The 12029-nt window shown below is 37.4% G+C and overlaps 1 protein-coding gene across 1 annotated transcript in view; it reads left to right on the forward strand.

The window, feature by feature from the left end:
- The window catches only part of CDH11 (cadherin 11), a 170021-nt gene that overhangs the window by 106603 nt on the left and 51389 nt on the right, over window positions 1–12029 (forward strand). The gene's annotated exons all lie outside the window — the stretch shown is intronic.

The raw sequence follows: 12029 nt of genomic DNA on the forward strand, positions 1-12029 counted from the left end.
GGTTAAGCTCTCAGTCACCATCTGTGGAAAGGAAGCTTCAAGAGCAGTGAAACAGTGCTGCAGTTATCTCTTTTTTTTCCTCTCACCATCTCTATATTGCACTTTCCTATCCATTTTTATCTGTCCTAACAAACAAAATTTTAAAAAAGGAAAGGCAGAAAGAAAAGAAGGAAGGAAGGGAGGGAGGGAAGAAGGAAAGAAGGAAGGATGGAAGGAAGGAAGGAAGGGATGGGGGGAGGAAGGAACAGTGGCTACTGGGATTAATGGCTCTGAGCTTCAGTGACAAACATGGTGACAATAAAAAAAAAAAAAAAAAACAGTTATGGACTCTGTGAAAAGAGCAGGGTGATCCAAAAAAGTGAATACAAGGAGAGGGATGTATTTTTATGGGCATGATACCAGTAATGAATTACAAATAAAGTGTATTTTTTTCCAGAAATGTATTTGTAGCAATAGATGTTTCTGCCAGGCAAGTCAAAACTCAAGTCTGTAACTCACAATAGGATTAGCCTGGGATTATAGAAAATCTAATTAAGTGAACCATATTATCTGAGACCCACAAAAGACACTTAGCTTTGTCTTTGAAAGTTCTGCCTATCTGAGGGTGTTGAGCATATGCTTCAGAAAATGTTCTGTACCATGTACAAGGCACTTGACTAGTTTGTATTTCCATTAATTTTCTGTTATACTTAACTTAAAAAAAATTCTGTTACTTTTGATAAATGACATTAATACGTTTTAAAAGGAAGATCTGGACTTCAAAGGTTGGATTATTTGAAACCACAAAGCAGTCATGATGAGGCTGTTGGTGTCTGCTTTCTAAAAATAAAGGAGAGAGGATCCTTTGTGTTATGTGTGGAGATACACATTTTTTTTTTTTAATGTGACAGAGTTTAGTCTACTCTCAGTATGAGAGCTTGGTTTAAGAAATACACTGGGAAAGAGACCTCCATAACAGCCCACCCACACTGTTTTTTAAAAAAAATTCAACCTTCTGATAATTGGAAGCAGCTTGACATTCTGCATTCTTCATTTCTCTTTGGTAGTTGATGAAGCTGGAAGGATGTATGTGGATTGGGGTCACAGGTTGTACATCTTAGAACTCCAAAGGCTCTTGGCACTGATGATTTGAGGGGCTCTCTTGTGTTAGTATTTTTTTAATCCACATTAAGTCTTTGTCAGTTATTAAGACCACCTGGGAATAACACCCCCTCTTATTGTTTAAACAAACAAACAAACAAACAAAAGTAAAATAAAATAAAAACAGACTTTGTTGAAGGTGGATCTCTGCAGGATGTCAGACTTCTACAAAATCGTGAATATTATTTTGCCTCTTCCAGTTTTCCACTGACAATCTTTCAAGAAAGTTCCCATATTTTTTCCCTTATAGCTCTTGGACCAGTTGTTCCCATGGAAATGCTAGGGAAGGGGGACTTGCTTTTAAACATTTTTATTTTTATTTTTTGAGGAAAGGATACTGTAATGCTATAAATTTGTTTCATATTTGTTGGTGCTTTTTCTCCTCTCTTTATCTTCTTCTAGAGAGTAAGGGGGCTAGAATGTGTTTACTTTTCCTTTATTTTGAACAGTTTATCATTGTTAGCATTTCTGTTTCAAGTGCTGGTGTTTTGTTGCATTACCCAGTGCAAGAATCTCAGAGTTGGATGAAGCCTTAGAGACTTTCCACTATGAGTCCCTCATTTCAAAAGACAAATGGAAATACTGAGATGATAACTAACTCAATTCTGAATTTTATACTTGAGCATATGTCCACTGGCCTCATAAGCTGAACCCAAAGTCATGCATTTTGTTTCCTGGAACTGAACACTCAGTCTCCATTCTTCTCAATCTGTTCCATGCTTCAGGCTCTCTAAATCTGCATGGTTTCTCAAATGACCCATTTTTCTGCCACTGGAGGTTTATTTTTCTAGCTTAGAACTATATAATCTCTCACTTGAACAATTGCAATGACTCCAGAATGTCTCCCTGATTACACACCCTCTTCTATCAAGATACTTTAGAAGTATTTCTGTTATGCTTTACATAGTAGCCAGGGGTTTTATATAGCTAATGAGCTCTTGAATTGCAGGTAGCCCAAAACAAGGTGTACTAGTGGCCACCAGTGTCTGAAGACTTTGGAGAGAAACAAAAACATAAACTTCCATGGTTCATGTTTTGATTACAGGTTGAAACAATACCATTTAAAGCACATTGTGTTAAAATACATTATAAAATTAATATCACCTATGTTATACTTTTTAAAAATTAGCATATAGGAAAGTTTATATTTGACATGTATCATTCATTATACGTAGCTTGTCCAATTTGATTTCTTTATATCATCCCTCTGACTTCAGTTTTCCTATGTGTCCCCAGCAGTACATCAGTTTTCTGCACAGAGATCTCAATAGATTCATACTTTCCATCAAGTAAAATCCCAATAGCTACTGTTGGGACTCTAGACCAGACACATTAGCAGATCTCTGCTTTGCTTAGTCCAGAGGATATGATTCTTGTTATATATCATTCAAGATGGATTTTGGAGTTGTACATGGAGCAGTTCTGAAAATTTGAGACATTTTGAATGTTATGGAGCAACTCAGGAAGTGGCACAATTTATAAGGCATGAGGTTTCTCAGGCATGGGTCCCAAGTTCAATGGCATCTCATATGTTAAAATTATGCTCTAATTCTTTCTGTCTCCTTCCCCTCTATCTCCCATTAATGGATAAATAAATCATATTTTTAATAAGTGTTAGGGAAACCACACACAGTGATGTTTGTTCTGTCTTAGCACAGCACAGACCCAAGGCTCCTGCACAAACTGAAGATATATAACAGGCTATTTCCAGCCATATAGAAAGAGAAACTTAGTCTCAAGAGAAGTATTTTTTTCTAACTTCTTAGAACTTATGTTATAAAACAGTGAGGCCTCTTGCCTTTTGTTCCAGACTTCTTGCCAGTGTCCTAGTATTGCTAAGGTATCGAGAGACAAAAACAGTATCTTTATTTGTGAAATATGATTTCCATAGCTACAGTGGTTCTTACTTTATTAGTATAACTACTTTTGTTCTTGAGTATTTAACTTCCCTGGGTTTACTGTTTGGTAATAAAAGAAAACACCTGAAACCAGGTGGTAGTGCAGCTGGTATAACACACACATTATAATGTTCGAGGAACTCTTCTCAAACCCCTAGCCCCAACTTTCAAGTGGACAAGCTTCATGAGTGGTAAAGTATTGAGTGCTGCAGGTGTCTTTCTTTCTCTCTCGCTCTCTTATCTCCTCCTTCCCTCTTGATTTCCTTTTGTCTCTATCCTAAAGAGAAAATAAAAGGAAATAGAAAACACCCATGGACTAGCAAGATAGGTCACCTGGATAGTGAGCCTGCTTTGTCATGACCCAGATTCAAGCTGGATCCCCACTTAAAGTGGAGGAAGTTTCCTTCCCATGATGTCTTTCCCTCTCTCCTTCTGCCTCTTTGTCTTTGTCACTTTCTGAAAAAGAAAATGCTGACTCGACTCAAGGTCCTAGTGATGATAAAATAATAAAATAAAGCAAAGGAAGGACTCAAATTATTTTATGTATATAGATTGAAATAATCCTTGATTTTAGTGGTGAGTTTACAGTTCAGTTATTATTGGACTGGGTGCGGTTCAGTAACCCATGGCTCAGGTTGAGATTGGAAGTTCCAGAAGTTGGACACTGTGAACATAGCTATTCTCTTGGAAGAGACTAGAGTAGACAAGGAACAGAAAACAGGAATATGTTACAAATTGATCTACAGAGATGGGGGGCTGGGTGGTGGCGTATTTAGTTAAGTGCACATAGTATGAAGCACAAGGACCCATGCAAGGATAGAGTGTCCAGCACCCCGCTGGAGGGGGGTGGCTTCACAAACAGTGCAGCAGGTCTACAGATACAGGTGTCTATCGTCCCCCATCTTTTTCCCCTCCACTCTCGATTTCTCACTGCCCTATCCAATAAAATGGAAAAAAAAATGCCCACTAAGAGCAGTAGATTCATAATGCAGGCACCAAGCCCCAGTGCGACGGGGAGCTGAGGGTGGGGGTAAAGCAGAGATGGTGGTCACTGATTGTTTGGGCTTTGTACATAGCCATGTTTACACCCATTGCATGCCACCATTATTCATCTGCTTAAATACTGTCTTACCATTGTTTGAGTACAGTCTATACAAATATGTGTGGCCTATGCATCCCCAGGGTCCAACACAGGCATGCAACTATGAAAAGTTAGAGCAGAATGAAAGAAAGACAAATACTTATTTATGTTGAGTCAAGTGGAGATTTATATATAGGCCTTTGATATCACCAATGGCATAAAGTTATATTGAACATCTGTTTATCATTGCCATTTTTTGCCCAAATCATTCCTTAGGCATTTTAACTACTGCAAAAGAAAAAAAAAGAAAGGAAAAATAAAATCTCTTTCTATACATTCATGCAAAGTGTTTATTCATAGTCTGAGATGACACTGCTGACAGTGTTATTTCCTGTATGTGTTGATATATTTTGCTCATCACAATGATTAACATTTAAAAATATTATAGTGTGAGACTACCTTAAAAATTGGGTGGAAACAAATAACAAGTTCTTTATAATCCACATTGTATTTAATCTTTTCATTTGAAGATGACTGAATTGCTTGAAGAGATCAATAAATGATCAACCAATGATTCTACATTCTGAAAATATAACACGAATTCCTCGGGCATTCCGTGGTCAGGAAAAGCTAAGAAAAAAAAAGTTGATTGCTCATACTAAATATATGTATATTATAAATATATATATATGTATATATGTATATTTCACACTTAAAATTAGGCCTGTTGCTGGGGGTATAGATTGACCTGCCTACATCCATGTCTGCCAAAGAAGCGATTACAGAAGTCAGAACTCCCACGTTCTGTATCCCAAAAAGATTTTTGGTCCAAACTCCCAGAAGGAAAAAAATGTTAGGGGAAGATGACCAGAGGGCTTTGATTGCCAATTCCATCAAGACTCAGTGAGAGAAGGGGAGGGAAAAAAAAAAGATTTGAAAGTAATTCCTATTATTTTATATAATTCATAAGTGACTAAACCAAGATTTGGCCCAGGTTTTTCTTTTTTTTTTAATATTTATTTATTTATTCCCTTTTGTTGCCCTTGTTGTTTTATTGTAGTTGTTATTATTGATGTAGTCATTGTAGGATAGGACAGAGAAAAATGGAGAGAGGAAGGGAAGACAGAGGGGGGAGAGAAAGACACCTGCAGACCTGCTTCACTGCTTGTGAAAAGACTTCCCTGCAGGTGGGAGCCAGTGCTCCAACAGTGATTCTTAGGCCAGTCCTTGAGTTTTGCGCCACGTGTATTTAACCCGCTGCGCTACCGCCCGACTCCCATGTCCAGGTTTTTCTAACACTAGGCAGTGAGAGACCTTTTTTCACTTCCAAAGTGGACACTCCTAGAAGCAGAGCATCAGAATTAATATTGAAGCAGCTTTGAATTCTCCATTCTCCCAGGAAGAACATCACATTGGTCACTAATAAATGGTTCTATTTGATGCATACTTTAACACTTGAATTCTTTATTGGAGAGTGCAGTAACATATACAATTACCCTTCAGCCGCCTTTGTTGTATATTTTGCACCTGAGAAGTTGTAACTATTACCCTAAACTTGTGCTTTGCTCCAAGTGCAGATATCAGAAAAGGGAGGTTGTGATTTAATAGTTCCTGTAATACTCTCTGTCTCCATTCTCTGTGATTTCCACAGACATGGCATAATTCCTGAGATTTGATTTGAAACTAGAAACCAGCTCAGTGCTGAGTGAAGAGATTTGAACGAGGAATAAAATATGCTTGAATTAATTTGCATAATGGAACCCGATTGGCTACAAAGCTGTGTTTGTTGAAGGCAGACCAGAGCCCCAGAGCTCATGGAAAGACTAGAAAATATTGCATATGCACAATGGAGTTGTGAGTTTTTGTGTGTGCCTCAGTAATATTCTTAATGTAATAATAACCTTTGTTTAACTATAAATTAGCTTCTTGGAAATGAAAAGGTCAGCCTGTCTGATCTTTCCCACTCCACGGGGAGGAAAAAGCTAAAAAACCAAAGCTGCTTGTTTTTTGCTAAGCGCTTTTTGTCTTCCTTTTTTCCCCCATTACAATTTTCAGCAGGAGTCCAAATATACTTAAACACCCATATATGTCATTTTCTTTTACAGAGACAAAAGCAGACATAGCAAGAGAGTTTTATGCTCAAGGCACAGTAGCTTATGACGGGCTATCTGCTCTCAAGATAGAGGGGCAAGCCTTCCACTTAGGGCTGATGGTTTTGCAAATCCATTTTCCTGTCATGTTATTTCTCCTGTGACTTTCAACAACATTAATTTTTTCTTTCCAAGCAGTATGTTCTCATCATAAAATAAAGTCCTTCTATATGTTTTAGTGGAATTCCAATGCTTAGATCTTGGATACTAGAAGAAAGGACATTAATGGTAGCCTTGTTCAAAAACTGCCTTGGGATTCTCATCAAAACCAGTTAGAACACTGATATATATTTCCCTAATTACTACCATTGTCAAGGACTTCTTTAAACGGTGGTCCCCTGTTCATTTTTATGCTTGATTCCTGCAGATTCTCTGCCACTGAATCTAGCAATTGAAGTTCTTTATTTTAGAAGCATGTCTTATAAAAGTAAAAGTGAGTTTCCCTGAACATATCTCTTTTTAAGCTATACATTTATAAATTCTGAAGCAGGGGGTTGATTTTTTTTTTTTTATAAAAACAAAGTTTACCACTTGTGTAATAGGTTACTTAAGGACCTGCTTTATACTGGGTTGTTGGTAGACTGATATTATTATTTCCTGTTCCTCTCCGATGTGGTCATTACAGTAAAACACTTTATTGTCCTCTTTCTATATTTGTTTTGGTTTTGTCACAGTATTAACCCCCTTTTGTGCTATAAGAACTTAAATAGTCAGAAGCATCCTGTGTGCAAGATGTGTGCTTACATTTGATGTGTAGCCTTCTTTTTCAGAAGCAGGCTAACTAGATTATAGGAGCTAAGAATGTGGGTCTATCTAGAGTACAGAGCTTACATGCATGAGGTTCCAAATTTCATCCTCATCAGCACATAAAACAGAGCTGGGAAATGCTCTGTTCTCTTTCATAAAAAATAACATTTTTAAAAAAGTATAGGTCATGGAATTAAATATACAGGATTCATTTCCCAGTTCTTCCATGTGCTGGTTCTGTAACCCATAGCAAGTTAATGTATCTTGGTGTGCCTTAAACTAGGTATTTATTAAGAGGGGAAATCAATAATATTGCTTCATATAACTTGTGAAAATGTAATAACCAACTCATTGAAAGTACTTAGAAAACGGGTAAACAGATAACACTAAACAAATGTTAACTATCATCATCGCCACCAAATTACTAGTACAAGCCCAACTCAAATGTTGGTTTTCTTTTTGTTTTTTCTCTCTCTTTTTCCTTTTATTTGTAAAATAGAAAGTGTCAACCAAACGAAAGAATAAGAGGAGTAAAATTCCAAACATTCCCCATCACCAGAGTTCCATATCCCACTCCTTCCATTGGAAGCTTTCCTATTCTTTATCTCTCTGGGAGCATGGACCCAGGGTCATTATGTGATGCAGAAGGTGGGAGGTCTGCCTTCCGTACTTGCTTCGCTATGGACATGGGTATTGACAGGTTGATCCATGCTCCCAGCCTGTCCCTATCTTTCTCTACTGGGGCAGGGCTCTGGAGAGGTGGGGTTCCAGGGTACACTGATGAAGTTGTTTGTTCAGGAAAGTCAGTTTAACATCATGGTAGCATCTGCAACTTGGTATTTGGAACATGTCTTCCTTTGCCTCCTCCTTTCTTTTGGGACTCGGTTCGAGTAGCAAATTGTGGCAAATTCCTTTAGTTCTTGAATATTTGAGAAAACTTTTATTTCTCCCTCATATGTGAAGGATAATTTTTCAGGATACAATATTTGTGGCTGAAATTTCCTCTCCTTTAGAAATTTGAATATGCCATTTCACTTTCTCCTTCCCTCTAGAGTTTGTAAAGAGAAACTGATGAAAATAGCTCTGCCTTTATATGTAACTTCTTTTCTTTCCCTAGAAGCCAGCAATTTTTTTCTTTGTCGTTGATTTTTGACAGTTTTACAATAATGTGCCTTGGTATTAGTCTTTTTGTATTTATAAATCTGGGATCATTCTGCCTCTTGGATGAGAATTTTCTGATGGTTTCCTAAGTGAGGGAAGTTCTCAGCAAAAAATGCTCTGAAAATGGACTCTAGGTGTTTGGCTTTGTCCTCTTATATTCGATCTTTTGATGGAGTCTGCAATTTCACAAAGTTGCTTCAGTCTTCCTAAGCCATTCCTCTCCCTCATCTTTGAATTGAAAGAGTGGCCTGACTGAATCTTCTGGACTGGAGATTATTTCTTCTGAATGTGTGGATCTATTTGCTAAGCCTTCTACCTGGACATGGGTTGCAGTTAGGGTGTCTTTTACTCCCTGGAGTTCTGACTGAAGTTCTTCTTTCAAGAACTTAGTGATGTCTGTTATAAATTCACTTCTCATGCAGTTTAATTCCATAGTAACATACTCTTTTAATTCTTGCTTAAATTCTTGGAGAGCACTTATAATGAGCTCTGTGTAGCCTGTCTCTGAGAGTCTCTCTAAATCTGTAATTCCTTGGATTTCCTCTGTTTCATTTCTGTCTGGCTGATATGGCATAGTTGGCCCTTTAGTTCTGTTTCTCTGCTTGTGCATTTTTTTGTGTTGGTAATTGATGGCCAGCAGGTGGTGCTTTTGTGATCTCTAGGTTTTTCTTGCTTGTATGATCTGCATAGTATGGGATGGGTTGGGGGAGGGTTGTTTTCGGCTGTCTTGTGATCACAAATGCCCTGTTTTAAGTTGTGTCCTTACCTTGAATTCAGAAGGCTGAAGCCCCCCTGAGTCAAAGACTGAGAGGTTTTAAGCCCCTGTCTCTTTTCTTCCTGCTCTAGGAACAGTGTTACTTGCTTGGTGCTCTTAAAGTGAAATCGCCAAAATGGCGCAGGTTAGCGCCTGTGCTGCCCAAAACTCTGATTTGACTTCGTTGTTCTTCAACCCGTGCCTGCACCCCTTTCTGCTCCAACCACATGGAGCACCCAGCTGAGACTGCAGAAATTTCAGCTGTAGACTGTGACTTCAGTTTGGTCTCTATTTGTATTTATTTGTTGTTTTGGGAGGAGAGGTGATTTGGTCCCAGTTATTCTTGGCCACGCCTCCAGAATGTTGGTTTTCTTCAAGTGATTTTTAGCTTACTGTTTTGTCACAGTATTAATAGTAATTCTTTATGAATTTCAGATACAAATAACTGGGAAGATCTAATTTTGCTCACTAGTTTAGGACACAGAGTCCAAACCCAGATGACATAGGTTCAGATTCTAGGTCTGTTTTATATCAGAACCTTGCACCAATTACCTATTTTCTCTGGGTCTTCATCTCCTATTATTTTATTATATGTATAATGCCAATTCATCAGTTTGTTATAGAAAATAGCAGAAGACCCACTATAAAGTTTTTAGAAGAATAACTTAAACATCTAAATAGATATCTCTCTGAAAGCAAATAAGTAAAAAGTTACATCTTAAAATTCATATTATTTAGGATCAAATTAATCACTGAAATTTTTGATTATGTATAACATAGCCACTTGAAAATAATAAAACCAGGTAATTACTTTTAAAAGCTACTTGGCTTTGCAATTCTTTTCAGAATAATATAGATCACTTTATCATTACAATAAAGGGGTTCATTGTTTATTAGTCATGTGGAAACTCTTAAATTCATTAGTCTAAACTAGAATTTGTTTATAAAGGGAAAAAAAAGTTGTCATCTAGTTTCAGCACTTTCAGTGTCAGAAATAATTGTGCTTTACAGCAAAATGGCAGCCAGAAGAAAGAGGTGCAGAAATATCAACTTTAATTAAACCTTTTCTTTCAAATACACTTCACAGTTTATATGCAAGAATAATTTATCACCATGTGAATGAACACTTAATACTTGGCATGGTGTAAAATGGGTAAGAATCTTGGTGCACCATCTGCTATTTCTATTTCTTCTTCTTAAGCTTCTATGGTGGCAATATCAAATTGGAACTGGAAGTATGTAATTCAAATTATATATTTAACTTTTCTTAACAGCCTGCATTGAACAGTTCTGATACTGGACATATAATTATGAATAACATATAATTCAAGTATAACAGAAAATCAGTATCATAAGGAAACTATGTGTTAATCAGAAGAAATGCCTCAGAATCTTAACAAAACACCAATCATGAATGTGAAACTGGAAGCCACTTAAAGAAAATGTCACCTTACATTTACAGAATGAGGCAGAGATAACTATAGGGATACTGATGACAAGACCATGGCAGGTTTTCAAATAATTCCAGCTTCTTGACTTAAGTCCACAGATCCTCATCTTGCTTCATCTTTCCTTATTTTAATATCTAACCCCTCCTGGGCCCTTTTCTATGCTCTTTCCACAAACTCAGTTTGGTTTGCAAGATATATCATTTGATGTATTATTAATATGCTTGAGTCTGAGGGTGAAGTTAAATGATGACACTGCCTTTTTAATCTTCCTCTGCCACACAGCCTTTTATATACCATGCCTATATACAACAAATATTAAGCTTCATAGACCTTGAAAATAACCTAACATAAAATATTACAAACTGGGATTAAGGACAGTGATATAAGTCTGAGATTAAATGCATATCAGTGGCCTCCCCTGACTCCATTTTGCCATAGTACAAAGGAAGCAGAATGTGAAGTAAAAGATCATTTGTAAGGGTTCTGAGCCAAAAAAATAGAATCCCTCTGGTTTCATTATTTTTTCAATTACTAAGCCCATAAGACCAATTGTCTATAGTATCCTCATGTCACTCTTATTCCTTAATTCCTCTCTTAAAGAGTATCACCACAAGACTAACTCCCTTCCCCCGTTTTTTGTTTGTTTGTTTGTTTGTTTGTTTTTGGGAGAATGAGAGAAAGAGACTGGAATGCCACTCGGTTTATCATAGTTCCAAAGATTGAAACTGGAACCTCTGGGGTCTCAGACATGAAAAATATGTATTCTAACACTGAACTATCTCCCCTTCCCACACCACCCTTGCTTGGCCATCTTCATCTGAAAGGCAAGAACACTTTCTTACACTGAACATGATCTTTAGACTTGAATTGTGGCATTCTAGGAATTGAGGGAGAGATCTAATTATGTTTCATGTCAAGTCTCCCCCACCTTTTTTGTTGTTGTTGTTTAGATGAGACGAGAGAGGCTCAGAGTGCCTGTATCTATCTGCTCAGTGCCATGTAGAGACAGAAGTGGTATACCAATTGATGTATATCTCGGTAGCTCACACTATGCTAAAATAGATGCTTCCTCCTTTCTGTTCTCCTCTTGTATCTACCACCTTATCCAAATCAAACAGACAGAAATACATGATGGTTTTCATTCGCTGAATGCTCAGAAAGTTCACCAATTTCATTCATCAGTAGTTCTGCCAGTGATGAACTGAAATGTTAGCAGTAAGTCATTCTTCATGCCCCCAAATTTTCCAGGATTATTTCATGTTGATATAGGGAGCTGGTAGTGGGATTTTGGGGTTCTGAGCTCCAACTGGTATCTTAGTAATATGACAGGGAGGAGAGTATGCTTGTTTAGAAGAAAGTAGGGAAGGATTGTGGAGAGGGAAAACAAGGAAGTTCTTTATGAGAACTTAAGTGTCTCGCACCAAAAAGACTTAAGTCAAGTAAAGCACCCCAGGAATATGCAGCAGGATTTAAGGACTAAGGAGTTAGGAGAGAAGAAATAGAGTGCTGGAGGCAAGACTGAAATGAGGATACTCAGAAATTTATAAGGAGTATGGAAAGATGTTAACACAGTCTTCTTGTTGATGAATAGTTGAATCCTGGATAGGTGTCAGGAAGACTTGGATCAACTGACAGCATATCATTTTG

Source organism: Erinaceus europaeus, chromosome 2, assembly GCF_950295315.1.
Source record: "Erinaceus europaeus chromosome 2, mEriEur2.1, whole genome shotgun sequence".
Lineage (NCBI taxonomy): Eukaryota > Metazoa > Chordata > Mammalia > Eulipotyphla > Erinaceidae > Erinaceus > Erinaceus europaeus.